The 15,458-nt window shown below is 55.7% G+C and overlaps 1 pseudogene; it reads left to right on the forward strand.

The window, feature by feature from the left end:
* Positions 1-1,551: 1,551 nt before the first annotated feature.
* On the forward strand, positions 1,552-11,856 carry LOC123075838 (cytochrome P450 93G1-like; annotated as a pseudogene).
* The last annotated feature ends 3,602 nt before the right edge of the window (positions 11,857-15,458 follow it).

A 15,458-nucleotide genomic window follows, 5' to 3' on the forward strand; every position in this document is an offset into this window, starting at 1 on the left:
CCTAGAATAAGGAAGTTGATGGCTCTTGGCCATTTGACATGCATCACAAACTAAGCGAAGGATACCCTAAGCGTTTGTGCCACCATGAAGTGGATGGTTTTGCAATGCCTAGCACTTGACGATGAGGTACACCCTGACGACCAGATACGGGAAATAGGCCATCTCTACTCTTGTTTTGAAGAATGGTGCTCCGAGTGGCCCGATCCTTGCAAAAAAAATTCAGGGTAAATCTCAAGAAAAGCATGATTGTCTTTCATAAGACGATGGGCGGAAAGTAAACTCTGGTCGGCTTGTGGAGCGTGAAGGATGTTGTTTAGTGCTAAGGAGGAACCATTAGGGGTAGTAAGAACTGAATGGTCAATATGTGCAACATCCATACCTTGACCACTCGCCGTGTCGATTTGTTCCGTGCCGGTGTAACGATCACGAACAGCAAGCTTCTCCAACTCTCCTGTCACGTGGTCGGCAGCGCCGTTGTCAAGATACCAATTGGTATCAACTCCATAAGGAGTGAGCTGCGTTGGCGGAGCAATGTCCTCCACCACCTCCGCCTCCTCCGCCACCACCAACTCCATAGGTTAAGCATATGCCTAGCAGGGACGCATTGTGTGTTGATATATAGGGCCGAAGCCTGGAAGTTACAGAGAAGATTTACATGACGGCGTGGATTGATCTCCAAGACTCAATCTCAACAGCCTAACTAAAACCCTATACAATCTATCATGCGGTTTATACACCACCGCATATTTAAATGTTTAACACCCCGTTGTGTTGTTTGCAGAGCGGGACGAATGCATTTGCAGTTCCAGGGTCAACAGGCGGCAAGACGTTGCAAAGGTGAAGCCCTCGGCCGCAGCCGCAGCCGTGCTCAGCCAGGCCAACAGAGCGCCACAAGGCAACGGCTAGGGGGCAGCGCAGAAAATCCCTGGGGCTCTCCAAGGGTGCATCCGAGCTTCTATGGTCGTCTTCCATCGAAGGAGATCACCGGTGTGGACTCAGCGTGGACGAAACCGTCTGGTCCTTCGGCTAGGCTCGTGGCCCGTGGCCCGCCCGGTCCACGCATGCTTAAAAAAATCACCGGTCAAGTGCATAAAACATGGACCGAAAAAACATCAGCCCGGTCCGGTGAAAGCCCGGTCCGACCAAGCGGACCAAAGAACAACCTTTTTTTTTGCATTTTATGAATCTGTGGACGAAGCCCAGCCCATCAACAGACCAAAATATTTAGGGACTAGGATAAATGTGGTGAGCGGGTGACCCCCAAAAAAAGAGAGGGATAAACGTGGTGGCTTGTATGCCTTTTGATTCAACAACTTTACAGAAGTACTAAGATTTGACTTTAGCATCCTTAAAGAAAAGGAAGAAAGATTTGTCGTGTACACCGTGCGCCACGAAGTACGTACTACATGCACATCGCCATCGGGCATTGATTCATACAAATGTTGCCTCTTGATGGTGATGGTTAATTTCGTTAATTAATCGGCTACATATAGCAGCTGTATGTGCTTGTAATCCCAAACAAACCGGTTAGTTGTGGCAATGAAGTCCAGTATGGCGCAGCAGCTGATGCAGGATCCAACAATGGCCTCCCTCCTCGCGGTCGCGCTCACCGTCGTGTTGCTGCTCATCGTCACCATCAGCAGAGGCGGCCGGCGAAAGCCGCCGTTACCGCCTAGCCCGAGGAGCCTTCCGGTGATCGGGCACCTCCACCTGGTGCGTCCATCGGTGCACCGCACCTTCCATGAACTGGCGGCCCAGCTCGGCCCGCTGGTCCACATCCGGCTCGGCTCTACCCATTGCGTGGTGGCCAGCTCCCCTAGCGTTGCCGCCAAGCTTATTCGGACTCACGAGGGAAAGATATCGGAGGGGCCGCTGTCGGTGGGAAACGACACCTATGGGATCACCGGAATCCCTTTTACTGTTGCGGGGCGCAGAATCGTGAGAAGAGCAGGACTAGGAGATAGCTCATAGGGGATTTACTCAGGTTCAGGCCGCAATGATGCGTAAAACCCTACGATCCTGCTTTGGTGGTTGTATTGGTGTTCTTGAGCTCTCGAACTAGCTCTGGGTGCTGCGAGGTTCAAAAGAGTCGAATCCCCACTCAGTATGCCATGGGCCTCCTTTTATAGGCGAAAAGGGCTGCCACAGTGGCACACAGGAGGTGGAAAGTGCTACAGCGTTGCAAGGTTAACGCTAGCATTACAGGACAAGACGCATTAAATGCGGGGCTTAGGTGTCCCTCACTTTATTGGGGGACGGGGGTGAGGCCCGTCCCGTCCGTCGCCGCCCCTCCTGGCTTCGACACGCGCCCCGGCTAGCAACACAGGCAGCGCCATGTAGGCAGGCAGACAGCTGAGGTGGCGCGGTGGTGGAGCCTCCACGAAGGTCTGCATGCTGCCACGCAGGTGCCTACCCCAGTTGGTTGGGTTGGCAGCTGTATGCGAATGGCGGTGAAGACTTGGCTGGCGCGGGCCTAGCAGTGGCCCCGCCGATGCGCTTGGCGAAGGTCTTGCCGGGTGGCCCGGCAAGGATCTTGCCGTGGCGCGCTGACTTCCCCGGCAAGGATCTTGCCGGGGGTCTTGTGGGTCTCTTCGGTGAGGATGGTTGCCTTCCTATCCCCATTTGATCTTGATTGCTTTATGTCTTCACAAAGATCTGCATGCCACCACGGAGGTGCCTCCCGAACCCTGTCCCAACTCGACTGCTCAGCGTCGGTGGGCTCGAAGGTGGCTCACTCAGTTGGCGTGGGCGTGCTGCCCCGGCAAGGGCCTTGTTGGGGCCGCTGAGGCCGCCCCGGCAACGTTTCCCATTCGATCTTCGTGGCCTTGGTCCTTGTCGTTGCTCTGTTTGTCTTGTGGCCTCGGCTTCTCTCCGGCTTCCCTTTCCTGCCATGTATGTGCGTGGCCGTGGCTGGAGGCTCTGACTGCCCGTGCACAAGTAAAGGGGTCAAAAGGAGAGCCCCTACTTTTGTACACCGACAGGAGCCTGGGCCCGGGCCACACATAAGCACAACACGTTGTTGGGCTAGGCCCAGAATGGTGTGCGGGCAGTTGGGACGGATTTTCACCGCGGCCGCTGTTCCGTCTGCTGCGCTTACCCACGCCCCGCGTTGAACGCGCGCCGTGGGGGTCGTGCGCGTGCGTGACGTGGGGGGCATGCGAGGGATGGCAACCGCACGCATGCGTCGCGTCGCTGTTAATGGGAAAGGAGGCGGCCCGCGCCTTCCCCATAAAAAGGAATAACTGCGGGGCGCTCTCACTTTGCCCCTTCCCTGCGCCTTCCTCCAATCTCAGAACCGCCGCCTCTTCTTCTCGAGCCTCTCTGCTTTCGCCCACCACCGCCGCGTTTTTGCCATCCTCTGCTTTCCGCGACCGCAATGGCGCCCAAATCCTCCAAAGGAAAGGGAGGAGCCAAGGATGCCGGCTTGGCGGAGCCGTCAGAGAGCGAGCTTGTGGCGCGACGGGCGAAGTTCGCCCTTTTTCCCTCGACGGTCGACGTACCCATGCTTCGGGAGTACTTCAAGGACCTATGGGGAGTGAAGACGGGGGGAGAGGCGACAGGGCATCCGGCCACGACCGTCGTCCCTGCCAGCGTCGGGCCCTCCCCAAACTGGTACCCTTTCTCCGTCGCCTACTTCTCCTGCGGGCTCTGTCCCCCTTTCTCTGATTTCTTCAAGGATATCATGTACACCTTCGGCTTTCGCCTCCTGGACTTCACCGCAAATGTCGTGGCGTGTATGGCCCTTTTCGCACACCTCTGCGAGGGCTTCGTCGGGGTGCATCCCAGCACGGCGCTCTTCCGCCACTATTTCTCCCCTCGGATCCAAAAGGAAGGCGCCGTCACCGGCAGCGTCGCATGGATCTCAAGGGCCAAAGGAGCATACCCGGACGGCGCCACGAAGGAGAGGTGGGAAGAATGGCAGGGCCGGTGCTGCTTTATCGAGGAGAAAGAACCGCCGGTGTTCTGCGCGGTTCGCGAGAAACCGCCGGTTCGTGGGGGCGATTGGGGAACGTCGATGCCGACGCCAAGCTTACGATCGCCACCATTAGGATCCTTCGGCACACCCAGGCCGCGCTCACCCTTGAGATGATCGGGGCGGACTTCATCCGCCGCCCAATCGCCCCTCTGCACGACAAGGGGAGGCCGGCCTGGCTCTTCGTGAATGCCGCTGACATCATGAGGCTCCGTGCCGGCCTTGACAACAACCTGACGGTGATGAGGCATGCCCATTTGTGCCAACGGATCTTCCAGCTCGAGGTCGACAACGAGGGCGAGGTCGAGCGGTCCGGCAAGCTTGCCAGGGCCGCTGCGAAGGCCGGCAAGGTCGACAAGGAGCCTGTCTTCAAGCTGCCGGCGGGGATGGTCCCGCTGAGCAACTACTCTCGCCGGAACGAGATTATTGCCATGATGCCGCTTCTCAACGCGCACGGCCTTGACCCGAACTGGGTCGAGCCGAGCGAGCTCGTGGTGCAGGAGTTCTTCGACACCCTGCACGAGATATACGTCACCGACGAGCCACGGCTCATCCAGGACACCTCTCCGGCGGAGCTGGACTACATCACCGCCAGGCTGGAGGAGGCGAGGCTTGCCGAGGAGGAGGCAAAGCTCGTCAAGCAGGCCGGCAGAGCCGGTGGCGTGGTGGACAAGACCGAGGTGGAGGCAGAGGAGGGGGAGCTCGCCTGGTGGGAAGCAGCCGCTGGGGAGGCCAGCGGCGCCGACACCGGGGCTCCCCTCGTCGAAGACGCCGTCAACGTGTCGTCGGAGGAGGAGGGCGACGAGGGGAGGACCGCGACCGTCGATCCCCTGGTCACCGGAAAGAGGCGGGTCCTGCGGCGGGCCTCCTCCGGCGAGCTGGTCCGCCTCGACCGGGCCGTGCAGCTGCGGCAAGCTCAGGAGGCGCCCGCATGCCAGACGAGGGCGGCGATGAAGAAGGCGGCGAAGGCCGTGGCATCGAAGAAGAAGACATCTGCTTCTTCATCGTCCAAGCGCGCCCGGACGCCATCGCCTCCCCCCTCGTTGGCAAACGTTGGCGCGGGGGTCGGGGTTGACTTGTTTAACTTTGGGCCTCTCAGCCGGAAAGAGAGCTCGGGCCTCTCAGCCCGGAGCGGAAGAGGAAAGCAACGGAAGAGGAGGAGGAGGAAGAGAACGAAGAGTAAGCCTCTGCTTTTCTCTCTCAATCCTCGCACTCCCCCCCCCCCACGACGATGTTGCTTACTTGTCTTCGTCTTGCAGAGATACGGAGACGCTGGCCCAGAGGATAAAGAGGGCCAGGATTTCAGCGAGTGGCCAGCCCCCGGTAGGCACCTCCAGTACGCCACTAGTGGTGTCGAGCAGCCAGGACAGCAGCCCCCAGCCCAGCCCCCAGCATAAGTCCACCACCCGCTCTCTATCAACGGGCGTCATGGTCGATGCTTCAGTGTTAACCATGCCGTGGATGCAGGAGAGAGCAGCACCAAAGGGAGCCCCGGAGGGCTTCTCCGATCGTGCCACCCCTGTCGACTACGCCGCCCCAAGGGGCGTCCCCGGCAAGGACACCAAGCACCGAGGCCGTGCACACGGAGGAGGGAGAGGAGAACGCAGGCGCCGGTGGCTTTTCCTCGACGCCAAACTTTGGCAGAGAAGGGGCTTCTGCCTCTCGGCCCGGCACGGGTAAGCCGCTCGCTCTCCTCTTCTTCTTGCATTCTTATTTTCCTCATTGACCATCGATCTTGGCTCCGCCCCATCCCTTTCTTGGCGTCCAGACCTCCCCTCAGAGGACGTCGACACCACCATCAAGGATGTTGTCGCGGAGGCCGCGCGGAGGCGGAGAAGATCGCCGCTGAGGAGAGCGCTAGGGGCGCCACTGAAGACGCCGCCAAGGGACCCGCCGAAGAGCCCGACAAGGGGCCTGCCGGGGACACCGGCAAGGCCACTGCCGAGGAGGTGGCGTTTGACCTGCACTCTTCCTCCGCTGCTTCTGGCTCCGGCAGGTACCTGAGGTTCAGCGACGACCTCTTCGTCCATCTCCTGGGCGCGTCGAGCACCAGGGCTCCCTTTGAGGGAGAGGTGTTCGACGAGGAGATGCTTGCCGCGGCCGGGCTCGACGTTGTTGATGAGCCGGGCGCTCGCGGCGCCGGCTCCCAGGAGGAGCTGCTGCTCCAAGCCATGGGGGCCAGCTTCCGGAAGCTCCAGGCGCTCCACCGCGCTCGCCTGGACAAGGCCAAGTCCAGGACGGCGGTGGTGGAGAAGATGGAGGAGGACTTTGGGGGCGCGTCGCCGAGGCGCAGGACTGGTTCTGCGAGGCCCAGGACGAACTGAAGGCCGCCCAGGGTGAGCTGGCCAACCGTGAGGTGGAGCTCACCCTGAAGCTGGCCAACGTCGAGAAGGCCCAGGAGATTGCGAAGAGGTTGGACGATGAAGCTGAAGCCGTCCGATCCCAGCACGAGGCCGCCCAGAAGACCCAGGAGGAGGACCTCGCCGAGCGCGAGGAGAAACTTGCTGCCACGCTCCGCGGCAAGGACGAGAAGGTGGACAAGCTCATCCTGCAGCGGCCCAGGAGCTGGAGCGGAGGCATCAAGAGGCACTCAACGCTCTAGCTCAGGCCCACGCCGGCAAGGTGAAGGAGCTAGAGGAGCAAGCTCTCAAGCTGGCCCAGGAGAAGCACACGCTCAATGGTGCTCTCACGGAGACGCAAGGCAAGGTCATCAGCAAGTCTGGAGAGCTCTCCGAAGCCAATGCCTCCATCAAAGATCTCAAGCTGAAGTTGGGAGAGCTTGAGGAGACGCTATCGGGGGCCATGACCCGGGAGAGGATCCTGGCCATGGAGCTGGAGATGGAAAAACAACTGCTGAGGAACGAGACCGCCAACCTCGAGGATCTCAAGGCGGGCGAGAAACTCTGGCTTGAGCGCCTTGCCACCGTCGCAAACTCGGCCGCCGACCATCTGGCCATCATGGGGGTGCCGGGCATGGAGTACGCCCTGGAAGTGAACCTGAGCCCCAACGTCAGCCTGACAATATACTTTGAGAGGGTTGTTGGGGCCTTGAAGCGGCTCCACTCCAACCGGGCGGCCTCCCTGGCCGAGGAATCCCGGATACTCTGCCGGGGGTCCATGACAAGGGTGCTCACCAAGATCGCGCACTGGCACCCAGACCTCGATTTCGGATCTATGCTGAAGAGCTTGCCGGGGGACGCCGACATCGAGGCGCTCAATGAGCGCATCCAGCCCATCCTGAGCCGCATCGACAAAATCAAGAGGGTGGAGGGCCAGCGCCGGGACTAGGCATCCCGTTCTCCATCGCCGCTGCAGGTTCATGACCAAGACAGTGCTATCTTTTGTTAGAACCGCGGCGGCAATTTGTGTAACATAACTCTGTAATGCCCCTGAAACTATGCATGTTATTTTCCTGTTCGATTTTCCTTTGTATGTTCACCCCACGCTAACTGGGCACGCTTGCCGGCACGTAAACCCTGGGCGGCGCCTTGAGGACGGATCCTCATTAGCCTGCCGGGTGTGCTTGTTGCCGGGCAAAGCACCTCACCGCCCTTGGCGCGGCCGCTCGATCTGTCGAGCTTGACTCGAGTCAGAACCGAGAGCGCTGCTGATGGCGGAAGGCTACCCTGCCGCTCTCGACGTGGCCGCTTGGACTGTTGAGCGGACTCGAAACAGAACAAGGGCGTAGCTGATCGCAGGAGGGCCCCTCTGCGTTCAGGCTTCCCATACATAGGCCGAACCGTCGAGGATAATAACTCTATATTTAAAGAAAAGAACTCAAAATTCAGCATGACTTAGCTCTCTCCTCGCCGTCTCGATGCACTTCGTGCCAACGGGCAGCGCCTCCCCCTTGGCCGCCTTCTCCGCAAGAGTCGTGGCGACGAAGAACAGCTAGGCCAACTGCTAGACCGGATTCTCACAATTGCGCCCCCTACCTGGCGCGCCAAGGATGTCGGTGGGAAACGACGCCTAGGGATCATTGGAATCCCTTCTACGGTTGTGGGGCGCGGAATCGTGAGAAGAGCGGGACTAGGAGATAGCACACAGGGGATTCACCCAGGTTCGGGCCGCAAAGATCGTAAAACCCTACGATCCTGCTTTGGTGGTTGTATTGGTGTTCTTGAGCTCTCGAACTAGCTCTGGGTGCTGCGAGGTTCAAAAGAGCCAAATCCCCTCTCAGTATGCCATGGGCCTCCTTTTATAGGCGAAAGGGGCTACCACAGTGGCACACAGGAGGTGGAAAGTGCTACAGCATTGCAAGGTTATCGCTAGCATTACAGGACAAGACGCATTAAATGGGGGGCTTAGGTGTCCGTCACTTTGTTGGGGGACGGGGGTGAGGCCCGTCCCGTCCGACGCCGCCCCTCCTGGCTTCGACACGCACCCCGGCCAGCAATGCATGCAGCGCCATGTAGGCAGGCAGGCAGCTGAGGTGGCGCGGTGGTGGAGCCTCCATGAAGGTCTGCATGCTGCCACGCAGGTGCCTGCCCAGTTGGTTGGGTCGGCAGCTGTATGCGAATGGCGGTGAAGATTTGGCTGGCGCGGGCCTAGCAGTGGCCCCACCGATGCGCTTGGCGAAGGTCTTGCCGGGTGGCCCGGCAAGGGTCTTGCCAGGGGGCCCGGCAAGGGTCTTGCCGTGGCGCGCTGACTTCCCCGACAAGGATCTTGCCAGGGGTCTTGTGGGTCTCGTCGGTGAGGATGGTTGCCTTCCTATCCCCATTTGATCTTGATTGCTTTATGTCTTCACAAAGATCTGCATGCCACCACGGAGGTGCCTCCCGAACCCTGTCCCAACGCGACTGCTCAGCGTTAGTGGGCTCGAAGTCACTTGACCGAAGGGGACCAGCGCTTCTACTCCTCCACCGAGGAGCCGTTCTTGCGAGAAGCAAGGGATGTCGTGAACGTGGCTCACTCAGTTGGCGTGGGCGTGCTGCCCCGGCAAGGGCCTTGCCGGGGCCGCTGAGGCCGCCCCGGCAAGGGTCCTTGCCGGGGAAACCTGCGTCGCCCATTCGATCTTCGTGGCCTTGGTCCTTGTCGTTGCTCTGTTTGTCTTGCGGCCTCGGCTTCTCTCCGGCTTCCCTTTCCTGCCATGTCTGTGCGTGGCCGTGGCGGGATTCTCTGACTGCTCGTGCACAAGTAAAGGGGTCAAAAGGAGAGCCCCTACTTTTGTACACCGAAAGTCGCTCACTGGTCACTGCCATGGCGCGTCAGTTCGCCTATGGCTCCGATGGCTTCGCCTTCGCTCCCTACGGCCCACACAGGCAGTTCATGAAGCGGTTGTGCATGTCCGAGCTCCTTGGGCCCCGCACAATCAACCAGCTCCGCCCCGTCCGTCGTGCTGGACTCCTGTCGCTACTGCAGAGTGTACTCCATCAGGCGACATCATCGTCGCTCGAGGTTATGGATCTCTCCGCCGCATTGATCCGGCTGTCCAACACGTCCATTATGAGGATGATGGCGAGCAACGTGCCCGAGAGTGTCTTGGAGGAGGCACAAGCGCTAGTGAAGGTTGTGGCAGAGCTCGTCGGCGCATTCAACATCGAGGACTACGTGGCAATATGCCGCGACTGGGACCTCCAGTGACTCGGACACTGTTCCGCAGACGTCCACTGCCGCTTTGACGCACTACTCGAGGACATGATGAGGCACAAGGAGGAGGCACGTGAAGCCAGGAGGATGCATAGTGAAGGAGAAGGAGAGCCGGTGGAGAGCAGCAACGACTTGCTAGACATCCTGATGGACAAGATGGAGGATGACAAGATGGGGGAGGTGAAGCTCACCAGGGAGAAGATCAAAGCCTTTGTCATGGTAAGATCAAATATTTCCCAACTAATTTCCTTGGTCTTTTGCCGTTAATTCTGGTCGATCATACATGCGGAGATAGGACGTGGTCACTGCTGGTTCCGATACATCGGCGGCGATGATCGAGTGGATGCTCGCGGAGCTGATGAACCACCCAGAGTGCCTCCACAAAGTCCGTGAGGAGATCGACGTGGTGATTGGCCATGAAAGGATAGTCAAACCTGCCCTACTTGCAGGCGGCGTACAAGGAGACACTGCGCCTACGCCCTGCGGCACCGATCGCACACCGGCAGTCGACGGAGGAGATGGAGGTTGCCGCGGGCGGTGGGTTTACGGTCTCGGCCAGCACGCTGGTGTTCATCAACCTGTGGTCCATTGGGCGTGACCCGGCCTACTGGGACACCCCTCTAGAATTCCGGCCGGAGCGGTTCATGGCCGCCGGATGCAACGAGGTGTTGGATCCGCGCGGCCAGCACTTCCAGTACCTTTTTTTTAGAACGAAGGCTCTAGAAGAGTCCGGCTTTAAATTAACAAAGCCATCAACCGGCCAGGATTACAACTCCAAATAACACCAAACACCAAATAAAGAAAAATAAAAACAAACAGCAAAGATACAGGGGCGCGAGGGAACAGCTCACAATGCACATACAACAAGCTAGATAGAAAGATTGGCGAAAAGCATATAGCTTGGAGATGCCACTATCCTCTTGCACGCCGAAAACCAAGGCGAAAGCGAAGTCCTAGTCAGGAGAGTGCACCGACGACGATGCAAGGCACGCCGTTGCCAAAACCTGGGCTTGAATAAAGACACATCCATCCAGATCCATCGTCAAAGAAGGCCCCTGCCTCCTCGCCTGGCTCGAAGACGCCGCACCGTTGAGCGATGGACATGCTCACCCTAGAGCCTAGATGGATGGCCTCGAAGAAACCACCTGTGCGGAACCAGGCGTTCCCGACATGCCGACGCCGAACTCACCTAGAGCAGAGCAACACCAAATGCCAAAGTTCTGACATGGAAGAGGGCGAGCGGTCAGAATGTACAAATGGGCAGCAGCTAGGGCCAAGACCAAATTGGGAGCTTCGGCTCGCTCGACAAGCTGAAGTTCCACCACCGTAGGAGGGGAACCCTATCCCCTCCCGTCCTGGAAGATCCAAGGGCACCGGAGGAATAAACTGCAGCCCGGCGAAGAGCACCATAACACCTTGACCCAGCACCAAGGAAGACACCGCCACCGTTGGACGCACGCTGCCGCCGCCGCCACACTCCACCTACACCACAGCGAAGCCTACAACCCATCTTTGTTCCCAAGACAGCGCCTTCAAGAAGGTTACGGCGCCAAGGGCGTCGCCGCTGCCCAACAAGATTGAGGATTTCTCCCGGGAGAGAAAGGGGAGGGGGATGGGGAGCAAGACCTGAAACGGCGCCTCCGGGAAGGTGCGCGGCGCCCGCGGGCGTCACCGCCGTCGCCGCCGGCAAGGCAGGCTGGGGTTTCCCCCGGTCCTGCATCCGGACACCCACTCCCACCCGAGCAGACCGAGGACCCCCGACGAGGCAGGCCGGATCTAGGGAGGGAAGGAGCTTGCTGGAGAGGGAGAGCAGTGGGGACGGCCAGATCTGACGCAGCCGGAGCACACGCAGCCGCCGCGCACTGGCCCGCATTCTTCGGGGATCTTGCCGTCCATACGGCCGAGAACCGCCGACCTGCGCCCGCGCCACCGGATGCCGAAACCGGCGACGCCTCACCAGCCGGGGCCGCCGCCCCAGATCCAGAAGCCCCCCACGGACGAGGCGAGGCGGCGAGGGCCCCGCCGCCACCTTCATCGTATGCGCGCCAAGCTTGCTCGGCGTCAACAGTCTCCGAGGGTGCCCTGGCATGGGGCTTGCGCTTTAGTCCGTGCCAGCAGTTGTGGCCGCGCTCGTGCAGTGCTTCGACTGGGCCATGATCCCTCCCTGGGACGGTCATGCAAAACCGGCGGTGGTGATAGACATGGAGGAAGCCGACAGGCTGGTGTGCGCACGCAAGCACCCTCTCATGCTGCGCCCTTCGCTTCGCCTCAGCCCCTTCCCGGCAGTCTTCTAACTTCTAAGTCTAGCCAAGCCACACCCACAGTACACACTATGAGTCCACATAAATAACTGGTTTGGTGAATCTCAGTCGACCGCATGGTCTTTTTTTTAGTAGGTCCATCGATCTATTATAAAGGAAAAAATGTAGTACAAAGCACCCCTGAAGTATATAACAAGGTCCTTCGACCAAAACATTTTAGCGTGACGTTGTTCTCCTTCTTCGGGTCGAATTGTGGTTGCAGGCATGATCTGAGCCTCTGTGCTTAACTGTATGCTCTTTTTTTTCTTCATCCGGTGTTCATTTCCTTTTTTTTGTCAATGGTTTGTTTTCCGACTCTGTAACTCCCAAATGTGCCATATTTCTGCTCCTTGCCCCGAACGCTTTTTTACCATTAGATGATTTGCACAAATCTCAAAGCAGAGAAAGAGACCACTCAGACTCAGAATCATTCGTTAGAAGCTCCTTTCGTCGTTTCGTCATGAACCAATCCTCCATCCCCAACACTCTCTCTCCCACCCCGCCAGCCACACACACCACTCACAGGAGAGGGCGCATCTCACCGCCATGCCGTTCGGTCGCACCTTCCCGCGCCCATCCGTCTAAAAGCACAACCGCGGGAGGAGGGGGGGCTACCGCCGCCCTGTTCGGTTGCGCGCACCGTCGCCGGCCGACGAGGCCCCTCCCCAGTGCCCCCCATCTCCTCCCTCACCACTGGTCAGAGCCACGGTGCTGCGTATGAGGAACCGCCGACACGGCCGTTAACTGGTCCACGTTGTCGTCAATTTCTTCCACCTGGGCCGCAAGGAGGTGCTCGCTCGTTGCGGGAGATGGAGGCAGGGACCGGATGATGGCAAGAGGAGGTCGAGTCGCGGCTGTTCGGGCTGCATGCTCTCGGAGGCTTGGGCTCACCGGAGGCCCACGGGCACTATCCCAATGGTCGCGACGCTCGTGGGTTACCGCCGCCCCCACCGCGTGTCTATGTGGGCCAAAGTCACCACTACAGCCCACCTTTGGCTCTAGCATGTTTGGCCACGTGTGCACGTAATCAGCAGTGCCCACAGCCGAGGTGGCGCTCACAACGATGCCCGTCGCCGAGCTGGCACTCACGATGATGGTTGTGGCCACACTCTTCACGGCAGTGGTGCGGCGGAGGAGGAGAGGAGGTAGGTCGCACTTGATTTTTGTGGTTAGCAAGCCCGCGCACACGCAAGCGCTCAGGTCTAGTATTTTGCAGGGGAGACAAAATGCCTGCCCTTTGCCAAGTTTTGGAACTCGGCATAGGAAGCCCAACTTTCGAGTTGTTGTCGCCACATCTACCGTGGGCCCCACTATCATTTTTTTGCCGAGTACTATTCCATGCGACCACTGGAATTTCATAATTAAAAAAGATAAGCAAATAAAATGATTGCCAACTTTTCTTTAGTAGAAGCCCGGCAACCGTAGAACGCCATGACGCATAAGTCGGCTGCTCGTCCATGGGGCCCACCTGTTAGTCTTTGCCAAGTTTTTGTTTGCAGGAACTCGACGAACATGAGGCACTGCTGAGTTTCTTTCTTTCGCCGAGTACTTTTTGGCTAGTACTAGGCAAAATGTGAAGGTCGCCGAGTTTCTTTCAGTACCGAGTACAAATTTGAATCAAACCCGACCCATTGATTAGTTTGTCAAGCTCCCGATGAAACGAATTCTTGCCAAAGATCAAAACTCCGCACAACCCCAGATTATAGTACTGAGGGACGACCCATGTATCAAATCCTGGTGAGCTTTATACTATAATAATAATAATAATAATAATAATAATAATAATAATAATAAGTACAGAAGTTCCACTCACTATTAAAGAAGAACCGGAGCAAATGTCAGTAAAATTACTTGCTAAGGGCATCTTCAACGCTAACCTGTATATTTGTCCCGCAAATATATTTCCTTCGTTTTTATTTACTCTGTATATTAGAGTTGACTGAAGTCAAACTTAGTAAATCTAATAATATTGATTTCTTATTATATATGTTAATATTTTTGTTCATAAATTTTGTCAAAGTTTATAAAGCTTGACTTTGACTAAAGATAATACGCGGATTAAATAAAAATGGACGGAGTACGTTTTTACATCGGGACAGAGGGACGGACACTGATATGAAAGCATGCAATCCAACGCTCGTTGCTAACATCAGCCACTATTTTCTCGGACATTATATCAATTTTGAAGTTATGCTTGTTTTGCCATCCTATGCAAGTTGATTATTGTTCCCACAAGTTTTTTGCTCACAAAATTCCTATGCATAGGAAGTGGGTTAGACTTAAATGTGCTAGTCATATTCTTCATAATGCTCTCTTTATATTTCAATTCTTATCTTTTATGTGAGCATATCATTGAAATCATCATGCCTAGCTAAAAAGGCATTAAAGAAACGCGCTTGTTGGGAGACAAACCAATATTTACCCCTACTGTTATTGTGTGTCCACATGATTAAGCTACTGTAGTAATCATGTTTTATGGCATTTGTTTCAATAAAATGCCAAGTAGAACCTTTGGGAAGACTTGGGTGAAAGTTAATGCGATCTTGCTGTAAAATACAGAAACTTTGCGCTCAGGAGAATAATTTTAATTTTTAATAGAAGAGTGCTTTTGAGTTTATTCTTTTTGAAGAAGATTAATAGACAAATTCCTCACGTCCACCAATTTATTTCAGAACTTTTGGAGTTACAAAAGTATTCGACAGTTACAGATTAATACAGACTGTTCTGTTTTTGACAGATTCTGTTTTCTATGTGTTGTTTGCTTATTTTGATGAATCAATGAGTAGTATCGGAGGGTATGGACCATAGAGAAGTTGGAATACAGTAGATATTATACCAATACTAATTTAGAATGAGTTCACAACAGTACCAAAAATGGTGATTTATTTTCTTATACTCATGGAGCTTACGAGTTTTCTGTTGAGTTTTGTGTTGTGAAGTTTTCAAGTTTTGGTTAAAGATTCGATGGACTATGGAATAAGGAGTGGCAACAGCCTAAGTTTGGGGATGCCCAAGGCACCCCAAGGTAATATTAAAGGACAACTAAGAGACTAAGCTTGGGGATGCCCCGGAAGGCATCCCCTCTTTCATCTTCGTTCATCGGTAACTTTACTTGGAGCTATATTTTTATTCACCACATGATATGTATTTTGCTTGGAGAGTCATTTTATTTTATTTTGTTTTGCTTGATGTTTAAATAATATCCCAAGATATGTTCTTAAATGCTAGAGAGTCTTCACATAGTTACGCATAATTATACGACTACTCATTGAGCTTCACTTATATCTTTTGGAGTAGTTTGTCGTTTGCTCTAGTGCTTCATTTATATCTTTTAGAGAACGACGGTGGTTTTATTTTGAAGAAATAGATGAACTCTCATGCTTCACTTATATTATTTTGAGTCTTTTAGAACAGCATGGTAATTTGCTTTTGTTATAAATTTAGACCTACTATGATAGGCATCCAAGAGGGATATAATAAAAACTTTCATATAAAGTGCGTTGAATACTATGAGAAGTTTGATTCTTTATGATTGTTTTGAGATATGAGGATGGTGATATTAGAGTCATGCTAGTGAGTAATTGTGAATTTGAGAA

Source organism: Triticum aestivum, chromosome 1B (assembly GCF_018294505.1).
Source record: "Triticum aestivum cultivar Chinese Spring chromosome 1B, IWGSC CS RefSeq v2.1, whole genome shotgun sequence".
NCBI lineage: Eukaryota > Viridiplantae > Streptophyta > Magnoliopsida > Poales > Poaceae > Triticum > Triticum aestivum.